At 72.8% G+C, this 12,170-nt stretch overlaps 5 non-coding genes and 6 pseudogenes across 5 annotated transcripts; all 11 read right to left on the bottom strand.

Annotated features, from left to right (window-relative positions):
- Positions 1 to 871: 871 nt before the first annotated feature.
- LOC133105292 (5S ribosomal RNA) lies at positions 872 to 990 on the bottom strand (annotated as a pseudogene).
- Positions 991 to 1,907: 917 nt separating this feature from the next.
- On the bottom strand, positions 1,908 to 2,026 carry LOC133081087 (5S ribosomal RNA). Its single transcript, XR_009698735.1, has one exon. It is a non-coding gene; the product is annotated as a 5S ribosomal RNA (ribosomal RNA).
- Positions 2,027 to 2,936: 910 nt separating this feature from the next.
- On the bottom strand, positions 2,937 to 3,055 carry LOC133076755 (5S ribosomal RNA; annotated as a pseudogene).
- A 911-nt stretch (positions 3,056 to 3,966) lies between these two features.
- Positions 3,967 to 4,085, bottom strand: LOC133104954 (5S ribosomal RNA). Its single transcript, XR_009703781.1, has one exon. It is a non-coding gene; the product is annotated as a 5S ribosomal RNA (ribosomal RNA).
- Positions 4,086 to 5,002: 917 nt separating this feature from the next.
- LOC133081076 (5S ribosomal RNA) lies at positions 5,003 to 5,121 on the bottom strand. The gene has a single exon (XR_009698734.1). It is a non-coding gene; the product is annotated as a 5S ribosomal RNA (ribosomal RNA).
- A 910-nt stretch (positions 5,122 to 6,031) lies between these two features.
- Positions 6,032 to 6,150, bottom strand: LOC133076751 (5S ribosomal RNA; annotated as a pseudogene).
- A 911-nt stretch (positions 6,151 to 7,061) lies between these two features.
- Positions 7,062 to 7,180, bottom strand: LOC133105286 (5S ribosomal RNA; annotated as a pseudogene).
- A 917-nt stretch (positions 7,181 to 8,097) lies between these two features.
- Positions 8,098 to 8,216, bottom strand: LOC133081054 (5S ribosomal RNA). The gene has a single exon (XR_009698728.1). It is a non-coding gene; the product is annotated as a 5S ribosomal RNA (ribosomal RNA).
- Positions 8,217 to 9,126: 910 nt separating this feature from the next.
- Positions 9,127 to 9,245, bottom strand: LOC133076745 (5S ribosomal RNA; annotated as a pseudogene).
- Positions 9,246 to 10,162: 917 nt separating this feature from the next.
- Positions 10,163 to 10,281, bottom strand: LOC133105282 (5S ribosomal RNA; annotated as a pseudogene).
- A 917-nt stretch (positions 10,282 to 11,198) lies between these two features.
- LOC133081043 (5S ribosomal RNA) lies at positions 11,199 to 11,317 on the bottom strand. The gene has a single exon (XR_009698718.1). It is a non-coding gene; the product is annotated as a 5S ribosomal RNA (ribosomal RNA).
- Positions 11,318 to 12,170: the final 853 nt, after the last annotated feature.

Here is a 12,170-nt window from a genome sequence, read left to right as displayed (position 1 = left end):
GCTGGCGACTCACCGCCAGCCCGGCAGCCAACCCTCTCCGGCGCGGCCCTGCCGTCCGCCCAGGCAAGCGACAGGAGGCCTCGAGGGCCCGGGGGTGGTGGAGTTGTGGGCGACTTCGCAGCTCAGGTCAGGCGGGACCCTCCAGGCCTGTAGGCGCTTGGCCCTCCGCCCCAGAGCCGCTCAACGCTCACAGGACTTGGCCCCGGAGGCTTAAGGGCCTGTGGCCCTCGGTCCCTTGTGCATTCCCCACCCTGTCAATCCACACAGTGCTAGGCGCAGCCCAGCCACGGCCTGGCCGGCCCTCCTGCCCGACGGCAGTCGGCCCTTAACCCACTGGGAGCCACCATTGAGCCGGCACGGCCCCTTAGCCCCAGCAAGGCCACCCTTGCCCCCACGCCACCCGCCGAGCACAGGACCCGGCGCCTGGTGTCTAGCCAGCCCAGCGAACCGGTCCCAGCCCCCGCCCCCGCTCCCGCTCCCGCCCCCGGCCGTGGCGAAACGGCGGAGCGTGGGCTTTTTCCGGAGGGAGCTGTGGAGATACACACGGGCAGACAGGGGGCTGCGGCGCGGCTGGGCTCCGGTGGGGGCGGCCAAGTGCAGGTCGAGGGCTTCGTGGGCCGCACGGACGGCACCCCGGCCTGCGGCGGAGTCTGGGTCCGGGCCAGCCACCACGGGAGCGGCTGGGGTGGCGGCTGCCTTCCAGGGCCGCCTTCTGGCCGCCTGGCCGGCCAGGCCGGCGCGGAGCGCCCCCTCTGGCGCGCTGTGGTGGGAGGGGCCGGAGGAGGTGGGGCCTGCAGCGCTGCTCGGCGGGGGCGGGGGCGGCGGCGGAGGCGGCGGGCGACTAAAGGAGAAGGCGGAGCGGGAGGCAAAAAGCCTACAGCACCCGGTATTCCCAGGCGGTCTCCCATCCAAGTACTAACCAGGCCCGACCCTGCTTAGCTTCCGCGATCAGACGAGATGGGGCACGTTCAGGGTGGTATGGCCTTAGAGGGCAGCCGGGGCCACGGGGTGCCTCTTGAGGCTTTGCTTCGCTGGTGCTGGCGACTTGCTCCCTGCTCGGCGGTCAGCCCTCTTCAGCAAGGCCCTGCCGCCCGCCCAGGCTGGCGACAGGAGGCCTCAGGGACCCAGGGGTTGCATAGTCAAGGGCGACCTCGCAGCTCAGGTCAGGCGGGATCCTCCAGGCCCGTAGGTGCTTGGCGCTCCGCCCCAGGTCCCGCTTGATGCTCACAAGGACGTGGCCCCGGAGGCTTAATGTCCCTTGGCCCTAGGTCCCTCGGGCATTACCAACCCTGTCCACTCACGCAGTGCTAGGCACAACCTAGCCGTGGCCGGGCCGGCCCTCCTGCCCGACGGCAGTTGCCCCGAATCCACTGGGAGCCACCATTGTGTTGGCATGGCCCATTACAGCCAGCAAGGCCACACTTGCATCCACGCCAACTGCCGAGCACTGTTCCCGGTGCCTAGTGGTCGGCCGGTTCGGAGAACGAGTCCTGGCCCACGACCCCGCTCCCGCACTCGGCCGTGGCGAAACGGCGGAGGGGGGGCTTTTTCCGGAGGGAGCTGTGGAGAGACACACCGGCAGATAGGTGGCTGCGCCGGGGCTGGGCGCTAGTGGGGGCGGCCAGGTGCAGGTCAAGGGGCTCGCGGGCCGCACGGCCGGCACCCGGGCCTGAGGCGGAGTCTGGGTTCAGGCCAGCCACCCCGGGAGCGGCTGGGATGCGGCTGCCTTCCAGGGCCGCCTTCTGGCCGCCTGGCCGGCCAGGCAGGCGGAGAGCGCCCCCTCTGGCGCGCTGTGGTGGGAGGGGCCGGAGGAGGTGGGGCCTGCAGCGGTGCCCGGCGGGGGCGGGGGCGGGGGCGGCGGCGGAGGCGGCGGGCGACTAAAGGAGAAGGCGGAGCGGGAGGCAAAAAGCCTACAGCACCCGGTATTCCCAGGCGGTCTCCCATCCAAGTACTAACCAGGCCCGACCCTGCTTAGCTTCCGAGATCAGACGAGATCGGGCGCGTTCAGGGTGGTATGGCCGTAGACGCAGGAGGGGCCCGCGCGGTGCCTCTTGAGGCCCAGCTTCGCTGGCGCCTGCACCTTACCGCCATGCCGGCGGCCAGCCCTCTCCGGCAGGGCCCTGCCGCCCGCCCAGGCAGGCGACAGGAGGCCTCGGGGACCCGGGGGTGGCGGAGTGGTGGGCCACCTCGCAGCCCAGGGCGGGCGGGACGCTCCAGGCCCGTCGGCGCTTGGCGCCCCGCCGCAGATCCCGCTCGACGCTCACAGGGACGCGGCCCCGGAGGCTTCAGGGCCCGGCGGCCGCGGTCCCTTGGGCATCCCCCCCTGCCCGCCCACGCGGAGTTAGGCGCAGCCCGGCCACGGCCGGGCCGGCCCTCCGGCCGGGCAGCAGCTGGCCCGAAGCCACTGGGAGCCACCATGGAGTGGGCACGGCCCCTTAGCCCCAGCAAGGCCCCCCCTTGCCCCCACGCCGCCCGCCGAGCACAGGACCCCGGCCCTGGTGGCCGGCAGGCCCGGAGAAGCGGCCCCGGCCCCCGCCCCCGCTCCCGCCCCCGGCCGTGGCGAAACGGCGGAGGGGGGGGCTTTTTCCGGAGGGAGCTGTGGAGAGACACACGGGCAGACAGGGGGCTGCGGCGCGGCTGGGCTCCGGTGGGGGCGGCCAAGTGCAGGTCGAGGGCCTCGCGGGCCGCACGGACGGCACCCCGGCCTGCGGCGGAGTCTGGGTCCGGGCCAGCCACCACGGGAGCGGCTGGGGTGGCGGCTGCCTTCCAGGGCCGCATTCTGGCCGCATGTCCAGCCAGCTCGGCGGGGAGCGATCCCTCCGGCGCGCTGTGTTGGGAGGGACGTGAGGAGGTGAGGCCTGCAGCGGTGCTCAGCGGGGGCGGAGGCGGCCTCGGCCGCGGGCCACTAAATGTCAAGGCGGAGCGGGAGGCAAAAAAGCCTACAGCACTCGGTATTCCCATGTGGTCTCCCATCCAGGTACGAAACAGGCCAGACCCTGATTAGCTTCCGAGATCAGACGAGGTGTGGTGCGTTCAGGGAGGTGTGGCCGTAGAATGCAGCGGGGGCCACGGTGTGCCTCTTGAGGCTTAGCTTCGCTGGTGCTGGCGACTCACCGCCAGCCCGGCAGCCAACCCTCTCCGGCGCGGCCCTGCCGTCCGCCCAGGCAAGCGACAGGAGGCCTCGAGGGCCCGGGGGTGGTGGAGTTGTGGGCGACTTCGCAGCTCAGGTCAGGCGGGACCCTCCAGGCCTGTAGGCGCTTGGCCCTCCGCCCCAGAGCCGCTCAACGCTCACAGGACTTGGCCCCGGAGGCTTAAGGGCCTGTGGCCCTCGGTCCCTTGTGCATTCCCCACCCTGTCAATCCACACAGTGCTAGGCGCAGCCCAGCCACGGCCTGGCCGGCCCTCCTGCCCGACGGCAGTCGGCCCTTAACCCACTGGGAGCCACCATTGAGCCGGCACGGCCCCTTAGCCCCAGCAAGGCCACCCTTGCCCCCACGCCACCCGCCGAGCACAGGACCCGGCGCCTGGTGTCTAGCCAGCCCAGCGAACCGGTCCCAGCCCCCGCCCCCGCTCCCGCCCCCGGCCGTGGCGAAACGGCGGAGCGTGGGCTTTTTCCGGAGGGAGCTGTGGAGATACACACGGGCAGACAGGGGGCTGCGGCGCGGCTGGGCTCCGGTGGGGGCGGCCAAGTGCAGGTCGAGGGCTTCGTGGGCCGCACGGACGGCACCCCGGCCTGCGGCGGAGTCTGGGTCCGGGCCAGCCACCACGGGAGCGGCTGGGGTGGCGGCTGCCTTCCAGGGCCGCCTTCTGGCCGCCTGGCCGGCCAGGCCGGCGCGGAGCGCCCCCTCTGGCGCGCTGTGGTGGGAGGGGCCGGAGGAGGTGGGGCCTGCAGCGCTGCCCGGCGGGGGCGGGGGCGGGGGCGGAGGCGGCGGGCGACTAAAGGAGAAGGCGGAGCGGGAGGCAAGAAGCCTACAGCACCCGGTATTCCCAGGCGGTCTCCCATCCAAGTACTAACCAGGCCCGACCCTGCTTAGCTTCCGAGATCAGACGAGATGGGGCGCGTTCAGGGTGGTATGGCCTTAGAGGGCAGCCGGGGCCACGGGGTGCCTCTTGAGGCTTTGCTTCGCTGGTGCTGGCGACTTGCTCCCTGCTCGGCGGTCAGCCCTCTTCAGCAAGGCCCTGCCGCCCGTCCAGGCTGGCGACAGGAGGCCTCAGGGACCCAGGGGTTGCATAGTCAAGGGCGACCTCGCAGCTCAGGTCAGGCGGGATCCTCCAGGCCCGTAGGTGCTTGGCGCTCCGCCCCAGGTCCCGCTTGATGCTCACAAGGACGTGGCCCCGGAGGCTTAATGTCCCTTGGCCCTAGGTCCCTCGGGCATTACCAACCCTGTCCACTCACGCAGTGCTAGGCACAACCTAGCCGTGGCCGGGCCGGCCCTCCTGCCCGACGGCAGTTGCCCCGAATCCACTGGGAGCCACCATTGTGTTGGCATGGCCCATTACAGCCAGCAAGGCCACACTTGCATCCACGCCAACTGCCGAGCACTGTTCCCGGTGCCTAGTGGTCGGCCGGTTCGGAGAACGAGTCCTGGCCCACGACCCCGCTCCCGCACTCGGCCGTGGCGAAACGGCGGAGGGGGGGCTTTTTCCGGAGGGAGCTGTGGAGAGACACACCGGCAGATAGGTGGCTGCGCCGGGGCTGGGCGCTAGTGGGGGCGGCCAGGTGCAGGTCAAGGGGCTCGCGGGCCGCACGGCCGGCACCCGGGCCTGAGGCGGAGTCTGGGTTCAGGCCAGCCACCCCGGGAGCGGCTGGGATGCGGCTGCCTTCCAGGGCCGCCTTCTGGCCGCCTGGCCGGCCAGGCAGGCGGAGAGCGCCCCCTCTGGCGCGCTGTGGTGGGAGGGGCCGGAGGAGGTGGGGCCTGCAGCGGTGCCCGGCGGGGGCGGGGTCGGGGGCGGGGGCGGAGGCGGCGGGCGACTAAAGGAGAAGGCGGAGCGGGAGGCAAAAAGCCTACAGCACCCGGTATTCCCAGGCGGTCTCCCATCCAAGTACTAACCAGGCCCGACCCTGCTTAGCTTCCGAGATCAGACGAGATCGGGCGCGTTCAGGGTGGTATGGCCGTAGACGCAGGAGGGGCCCGCGCGGTGCCTCTTGAGGCCCAGCTTCGCTGGCGCCTGCGCCTTACCGCCATGCCGGCGGCCAGCCCTCTCCGGCAGGGCCCTGCCGCCCGCCCAGGCAGGCGACAGGAGGCCTCGGGGACCCGGGGGTGGCGGAGTGGTGGGCCACCTCGCAGCCCAGGGCGGGCGGGACGCTCCAGGCCCGTCGGCGCTTGGCGCCCCGCCGCAGATCCCGCTCGACGCTCACAGGGACGCGGCCCCGGAGGCTTCAGGGCCCGGCGGCCGCGGTCCCTTGGGCATCCCCCCCTGCCCGCCCACGCGGAGTTAGGCGCAGCCCGGCCACGGCCGGGCCGGCCCTCCGGCCGGGCAGCAGCTGGCCCGAAGCCACTGGGAGCCACCATGGAGTGGGCACGGCCCCTTAGCCCCAGCAAGGCCCCCCCTTGCCCCCACGCCGCCCGCCGAGCACAGGACCCCGGCCCTGGTGGCCGGCAGGCCCGGAGAAGCGGCCCCGGCCCCCGCCCCCGCTCCCGCCCCCGGCCGTGGCGAAACGGCGGAGGGGGGGGCTTTTTCCGGAGGGAGCTGTGGAGAGACACACGGGCAGACAGGGGGCTGCGGCGCGGCTGGGCTCCGGTGGGGGCGGCCAAGTGCAGGTCGAGGGCCTCGCGGGCCGCACGGACGGCACCCCGGCCTGCGGCGGAGTCTGGGTCCGGGCCAGCCACCACGGGAGCGGCTGGGGTGGCGGCTGCCTTCCAGGGCCGCATTCTGGCCGCATGTCCAGCCAGCTCGGCGGGGAGCGATCCCTCCGGCGCGCTGTGTTGGGAGGGACGTGAGGAGGTGAGGCCTGCAGCGGTGCTCAGCGGGGGCGGAGGCGGCCTCGGCCGCGGGCCACTAAATGTCAAGGCGGAGCGGGAGGCAAAAAAGCCTACAGCACTCGGTATTCCCATGTGGTCTCCCATCCAGGTACGAAACAGGCCAGACCCTGATTAGCTTCCGAGATCAGACGAGGTGTGGTGCGTTCAGGGAGGTGTGGCCGTAGAATGCAGCGGGGGCCACGGTGTGCCTCTTGAGGCTTAGCTTCGCTGGTGCTGGCGACTCACCGCCAGCCCGGCAGCCAACCCTCTCCGGCGCGGCCCTGCCGTCCGCCCAGGCAAGCGACAGGAGGCCTCGAGGGCCCGGGGGTGGTGGAGTTGTGGGCGACTTCGCAGCTCAGGTCAGGCGGGACCCTCCAGGCCTGTAGGCGCTTGGCCCTCCGCCCCAGAGCCGCTCAACGCTCACAGGACTTGGCCCCGGAGGCTTAAGGGCCTGTGGCCCTCGGTCCCTTGTGCATTCCCCACCCTGTCAATCCACACAGTGCTAGGCGCAGCCCAGCCACGGCCTGGCCGGCCCTCCTGCCCGACGGCAGTCGGCCCTTAACCCACTGGGAGCCACCATTGAGCCGGCACGGCCCCTTAGCCCCAGCAAGGCCACCCTTGCCCCCACGCCACCCGCCGAGCACAGGACCCGGCGCCTGGTGTCTAGCCAGCCCAGCGAACCGGTCCCAGCCCCCGCCCCCGCTCCCGCCCCCGGCCGTGGCGAAACGGCGGAGGGTGGGCTTTTTCCGGAGGGAGCTGTGGAGATACACACGGGCAGACAGGGGGCTGCGGCGCGGCTGGGCTCCGGTGGGGGCGGCCAAGTGCAGGTCGAGGGCTTCGTGGGCCGCACGGACGGCACCCCGGCCTGCGGCGGAGTCTGGGTCCGGGCCAGCCACCACGGGAGCGGCTGGGGTGGCGGCTGCCTTCCAGGGCCGCCTTCTGGCCGCCTGGCCGGCCAGGCCGGCGCGGAGCGCCCCCTCTGGCGCGCTGTGGTGGGAGGGGCCGGAGGAGGTGGGGCCTGCAGCGCTGCCCGGCGGGGGCGGGGGCGGCGGCGGAGGCGGCGGGCGACTAAAGGAGAAGGCGGAGCGGGAGGCAAAAAGCCTACAGCACCCGGTATTCCCAGGCGGTCTCCCATCCAAGTACTAACCAGGCCCGACCCTGCTTAGCTTCCGCGATCAGACGAGATGGGGCACGTTCAGGGTGGTATGGCCTTAGAGGGCAGCCGGGGCCACGGGGTGCCTCTTGAGGCTTTGCTTCGCTGGTGCTGGCGACTTGCTCCCTGCTCGGCGGTCAGCCCTCTTCAGCAAGGCCCTGCCGCCCGCCCAGGCTGGCGACAGGAGGCCTCAGGGACCCAGGGGTTGCATAGTCAAGGGCGACCTCGCAGCTCAGGTCAGGCGGGATCCTCCAGGCCCGTAGGTGCTTGGCGCTCCGCCCCAGGTCCCGCTTGATGCTCACAAGGACGTGGCCCCGGAGGCTTAATGTCCCTTGGCCCTAGGTCCCTCGGGCATTACCAACCCTGTCCACTCACGCAGTGCTAGGCACAACCTAGCCGTGGCCGGGCCGGCCCTCCTGCCCGACGGCAGTTGCCCCGAATCCACTGGGAGCCACCATTGTGTTGGCATGGCCCATTACAGCCAGCAAGGCCACACTTGCATCCACGCCAACTGCCGAGCACTGTTCCCGGTGCCTAGTGGTCGGCCGGTTCGGAGAACGAGTCCTGGCCCACGACCCCGCTCCCGCACTCGGCCGTGGCGAAACGGCGGAGGGGGGGCTTTTTCCGGAGGGAGCTGTGGAGAGACACACCGGCAGATAGGTGGCTGCGCCGGGGCTGGGCGCTAGTGGGGGCGGCCAGGTGCAGGTCAAGGGGCTCGCGGGCCGCACGGCCGGCACCCGGGCCTGAGGCGGAGTCTGGGTTCAGGCCAGCCACCCCGGGAGCGGCTGGGATGCGGCTGCCTTCCAGGGCCGCCTTCTGGCCGCCTGGCCGGCCAGGCAGGCGGAGAGCGCCCCCTCTGGCGCGCTGTGGTGGGAGGGGCCGGAGGAGGTGGGGCCTGCAGCGGTGCCCGGCGGGGGCGGGGTCGGGGGCGGGGGCGGAGGCGGCGGGCGACTAAAGGAGAAGGCGGAGCGGGAGGCAAAAAGCCTACAGCACCCGGTATTCCCAGGCGGTCTCCCATCCAAGTACTAACCAGGCCCGACCCTGCTTAGCTTCCGAGATCAGACGAGATCGGGCGCGTTCAGGGTGGTATGGCCGTAGACGCAGGAGGGGCCCGCGCGGTGCCTCTTGAGGCCCAGCTTCGCTGGCGCCTGCGCCTTACCGCCATGCCGGCGGCCAGCCCTCTCCGGCAGGGCCCTGCCGCCCGCCCAGGCAGGCGACAGGAGGCCTCGGGGACCCGGGGGTGGCGGAGTGGTGGGCCACCTCGCAGCCCAGGGCGGGCGGGACGCTCCAGGCCCGTCGGCGCTTGGCGCCCCGCCGCAGATCCCGCTCGACGCTCACAGGGACGCGGCCCCGGAGGCTTCAGGGCCCGGCGGCCGCGGTCCCTTGGGCATCCCCCCCTGCCCGCCCACGCGGAGTTAGGCGCAGCCCGGCCACGGCCGGGCCGGCCCTCCGGCCGGGCAGCAGCTGGCCCGAAGCCACTGGGAGCCACCATGGAGTGGGCACGGCCCCTTAGCCCCAGCAAGGCCCCCCCTTGCCCCCACGCCGCCCGCCGAGCACAGGACCCCGGCCCTGGTGGCCGGCAGGCCCGGAGAAGCGGCCCCGGCCCCCGCCCCCGCTCCCGCCCCCGGCCGTGGCGAAACGGCGGAGGGGGGGGCTTTTTCCGGAGGGAGCTGTGGAGAGACACACGGGCAGACAGGGGGCTGCGGCGCGGCTGGGCTCCGGTGGGGGCGGCCAAGTGCAGGTCGAGGGCCTCGCGGGCCGCACGGACGGCACCCCGGCCTGCGGCGGAGTCTGGGTCCGGGCCAGCCACCACGGGAGCGGCTGGGGTGGCGGCTGCCTTCCAGGGCCGCATTCTGGCCGCATGTCCAGCCAGCTCGGCGGGGAGCGATCCCTCCGGCGCGCTGTGTTGGGAGGGACGTGAGGAGGTGAGGCCTGCAGCGGTGCTCAGCGGGGGCGGAGGCGGCCTCGGCCGCGGGCCACTAAATGTCAAGGCGGAGCGGGAGGCAAAAAAGCCTACAGCACTCGGTATTCCCATGTGGTCTCCCATCCAGGTACGAAACAGGCCAGACCCTGATTAGCTTCCGAGATCAGACGAGGTGTGGTGCGTTCAGGGAGGTGTGGCCGTAGAATGCAGCGGGGGCCACGGTGTGCCTCTTGAGGCTTAGCTTCGCTGGTGCTGGCGACTCACCGCCAGCCCGGCAGCCAACCCTCTCCGGCGCGGCCCTGCCGTCCGCCCAGGCAAGCGACAGGAGGCCTCGAGGGCCCGGGGGTGGTGGAGTTGTGGGCGACTTCGCAGCTCAGGTCAGGCGGGACCCTCCAGGCCTGTAGGCGCTTGGCCCTCCGCCCCAGAGCCGCTCAACGCTCACAGGACTTGGCCCCGGAGGCTTAAGGGCCTGTGGCCCTCGGTCCCTTGTGCATTCCCCACCCTGTCAATCCACACAGTGCTAGGCGCAGCCCAGCCACGGCCTGGCCGGCCCTCCTGCCCGACGGCAGTCGGCCCTTAACCCACTGGGAGCCACCATTGAGCCGGCACGGCCCCTTAGCCCCAGCAAGGCCACCCTTGCCCCCACGCCACCCGCCGAGCACAGGACCCGGCGCCTGGTGTCTAGCCAGCCCAGCGAACCGGTCCCAGCCCCCGCCCCCGCTCCCGCTCCCGCCCCCGGCCGTGGCGAAACGGCGGAGGGTGGGCTTTTTCCGGAGGGAGCTGTGGAGATACACACGGGCAGACAGGGGGCTGCGGCGCGGCTGGGCTCCGGTGGGGGCGGCCAAGTGCAGGTCGAGGGCTTCGTGGGCCGCACGGACGGCACCCCGGCCTGCGGCGGAGTCTGGGTCCGGGCCAGCCACCACGGGAGCGGCTGGGGTGGCGGCTGCCTTCCAGGGCCGCCTTCTGGCCGCCTGGCCGGCCAGGCCGGCGCGGAGCGCCCCCTCTGGCGCGCTGTGGTGGGAGGGGCCGGAGGAGGTGGGGCCTGCAGCGCTGCCCGGCGGGGGCGGGGGCGGCGGCGGAGGCGGCGGGCGACTAAAGGAGAAGGCGGAGCGGGAGGCAAAAAGCCTACAGCACCCGGTATTCCCAGGCGGTCTCCCATCCAAGTACTAACCAGGCCCGACCCTGCTTAGCTTCCGCGATCAGACGAGATGGGGCACGTTCAGGGTGGTATGGCCTTAGAGGGCAGCCGGGGCCACGGGGTGCCTCTTGAGGCTTTGCTTCGCTGGTGCTGGCGACTTGCTCCCTGCTCGGCGGTCAGCCCTCTTCAGCAAGGCCCTGCCGCCCGCCCAGGCTGGCGACAGGAGGCCTCAGGGACCCAGGGGTTGCATAGTCAAGGGCGACCTCGCAGCTCAGGTCAGGCGGGATCCTCCAGGCCCGTAGGTGCTTGGCGCTCCGCCCCAGGTCCCGCTTGATGCTCACAAGGACGTGGCCCCGGAGGCTTAATGTCCCTTGGCCCTAGGTCCCTCGGGCATTACCAACCCTGTCCACTCACGCAGTGCTAGGCACAACCTAGCCGTGGCCGGGCCGGCCCTCCTGCCCGACGGCAGTTGCCCCGAATCCACTGGGAGCCACCATTGTGTTGGCATGGCCCATTACAGCCAGCAAGGCCACACTTGCATCCACGCCAACTGCCGAGCACTGTTCCCGGTGCCTAGTGGTCGGCCGGTTCGGAGAACGAGTCCTGGCCCACGACCCCGCTCCCGCACTCGGCCGTGGCGAAACGGCGGAGGGGGGGCTTTTTCCGGAGGGAGCTGTGGAGAGACACACCGGCAGATAGGTGGCTGCGCCGGGGCTGGGCGCTAGTGGGGGCGGCCAGGTGCAGGTCAAGGGGCTCGCGGGCCGCACGGCCGGCACCCGGGCCTGAGGCGGAGTCTGGGTTCAGGCCAGCCACCCCGGGAGCGGCTGGGATGCGGCTGCCTTCCAGGGCCGCCTTCTGGCCGCCTGGCCGGCCAGGCAGGCGGAGAGCGCCCCCTCTGGCGCGCTGTGGTGGGAGGGGCCGGAGGAGGTGGGGCCTGCAGCGGTGCCCGGCGGGGGCGGGGTCGGGGGCGGGGGCGGAGGCGGCGGGCGACTAAAGGAGAAGGCGGAGCGGGAGGCAAAAAGCCTACAGCACCCGGTATTCCCAGGCGGTCTCCCATCCAAGTACTAACCAGGCCCGACCCTGCTTAGCTTCCGAGATCAGACGAGATCGGGCGCGTTCAGGGTGGTATGGCCGTAGACGCAGGAGGGGCCCGCGCGGTGCCTCTTGAGGCCCAGCTTCGCTGGCGCCTGCGCCTTACCGCCATGCCGGCGGCCAGCCCTCTCCGGCAGGGCCCTGCCGCCCGCCCAGGCAGGCGACAGGAGGCCTCGGGGACCCGGGGGTGGCGGAGTGGTGGGCCACCTCGCAGCCCAGGGCGGGCGGGACGCTCCAGGCCCGTCGGCGCTTGGCGCCCCGCCGCAGATCCCGCTCGACGCTCACAGGGACGCGGCCCCGGAGGCTTCAGGGCCCGGCGGCCGCGGTCCCTTGGGCATCCCCCCCTGCCCGCCCACGCGGAGTTAGGCGCAGCCCGGCCACGGCCGGGCCGGCCCTCCGGCCGGGCAGCAGCTGGCCCGAAGCCACTGGGAGCCACCATGGAGTGGGCACGGCCCCTTAGCCCCAGCAAGGCCCCCCCTTGCCCCCACGCCGCCCGCCGAGCACAGGACCCCGGCCCTGGTGGCCGGCAGGCCCGGAGAAGCGGCCCCGGCCCCCGCCCCCGCTCCCGCCCCCGGCCGTGGCGAAACGGCGGAGGGGGGGGCTTTTTCCGGAGGGAGCTGTGGAGAGACACACGGGCAGACAGGGGGCTGCGGCGCGGCTGGGCTCCGGTGGGGGCGGCCAAGTGCAGGTCGAGGGCCTCGCGGGCCGCACGGACGGCACCCCGGCCTGCGGCGGAGTCTGGGTCCGGGCCAGCCACCACGGGAGCGGCTGGGGTGGCGGCTGCCTTCCAGGGCCGCATTCTGGCCGCATGTCCAGCCAGCTCGGCGGGGAGCGATCCCTCCGGCGCGCTGTGTTGGGAGGGACGTGAGGAGGTGAGGCCTGCAGCGGTGCTCAGCGGGG

Source organism: Eubalaena glacialis, chromosome 1, assembly GCF_028564815.1.
Source record: "Eubalaena glacialis isolate mEubGla1 chromosome 1, mEubGla1.1.hap2.+ XY, whole genome shotgun sequence".
Taxonomy (NCBI): domain Eukaryota; kingdom Metazoa; phylum Chordata; class Mammalia; order Artiodactyla; family Balaenidae; genus Eubalaena; species Eubalaena glacialis.
This window is presented reverse-complemented; position numbering and strand designations above follow the sequence as displayed.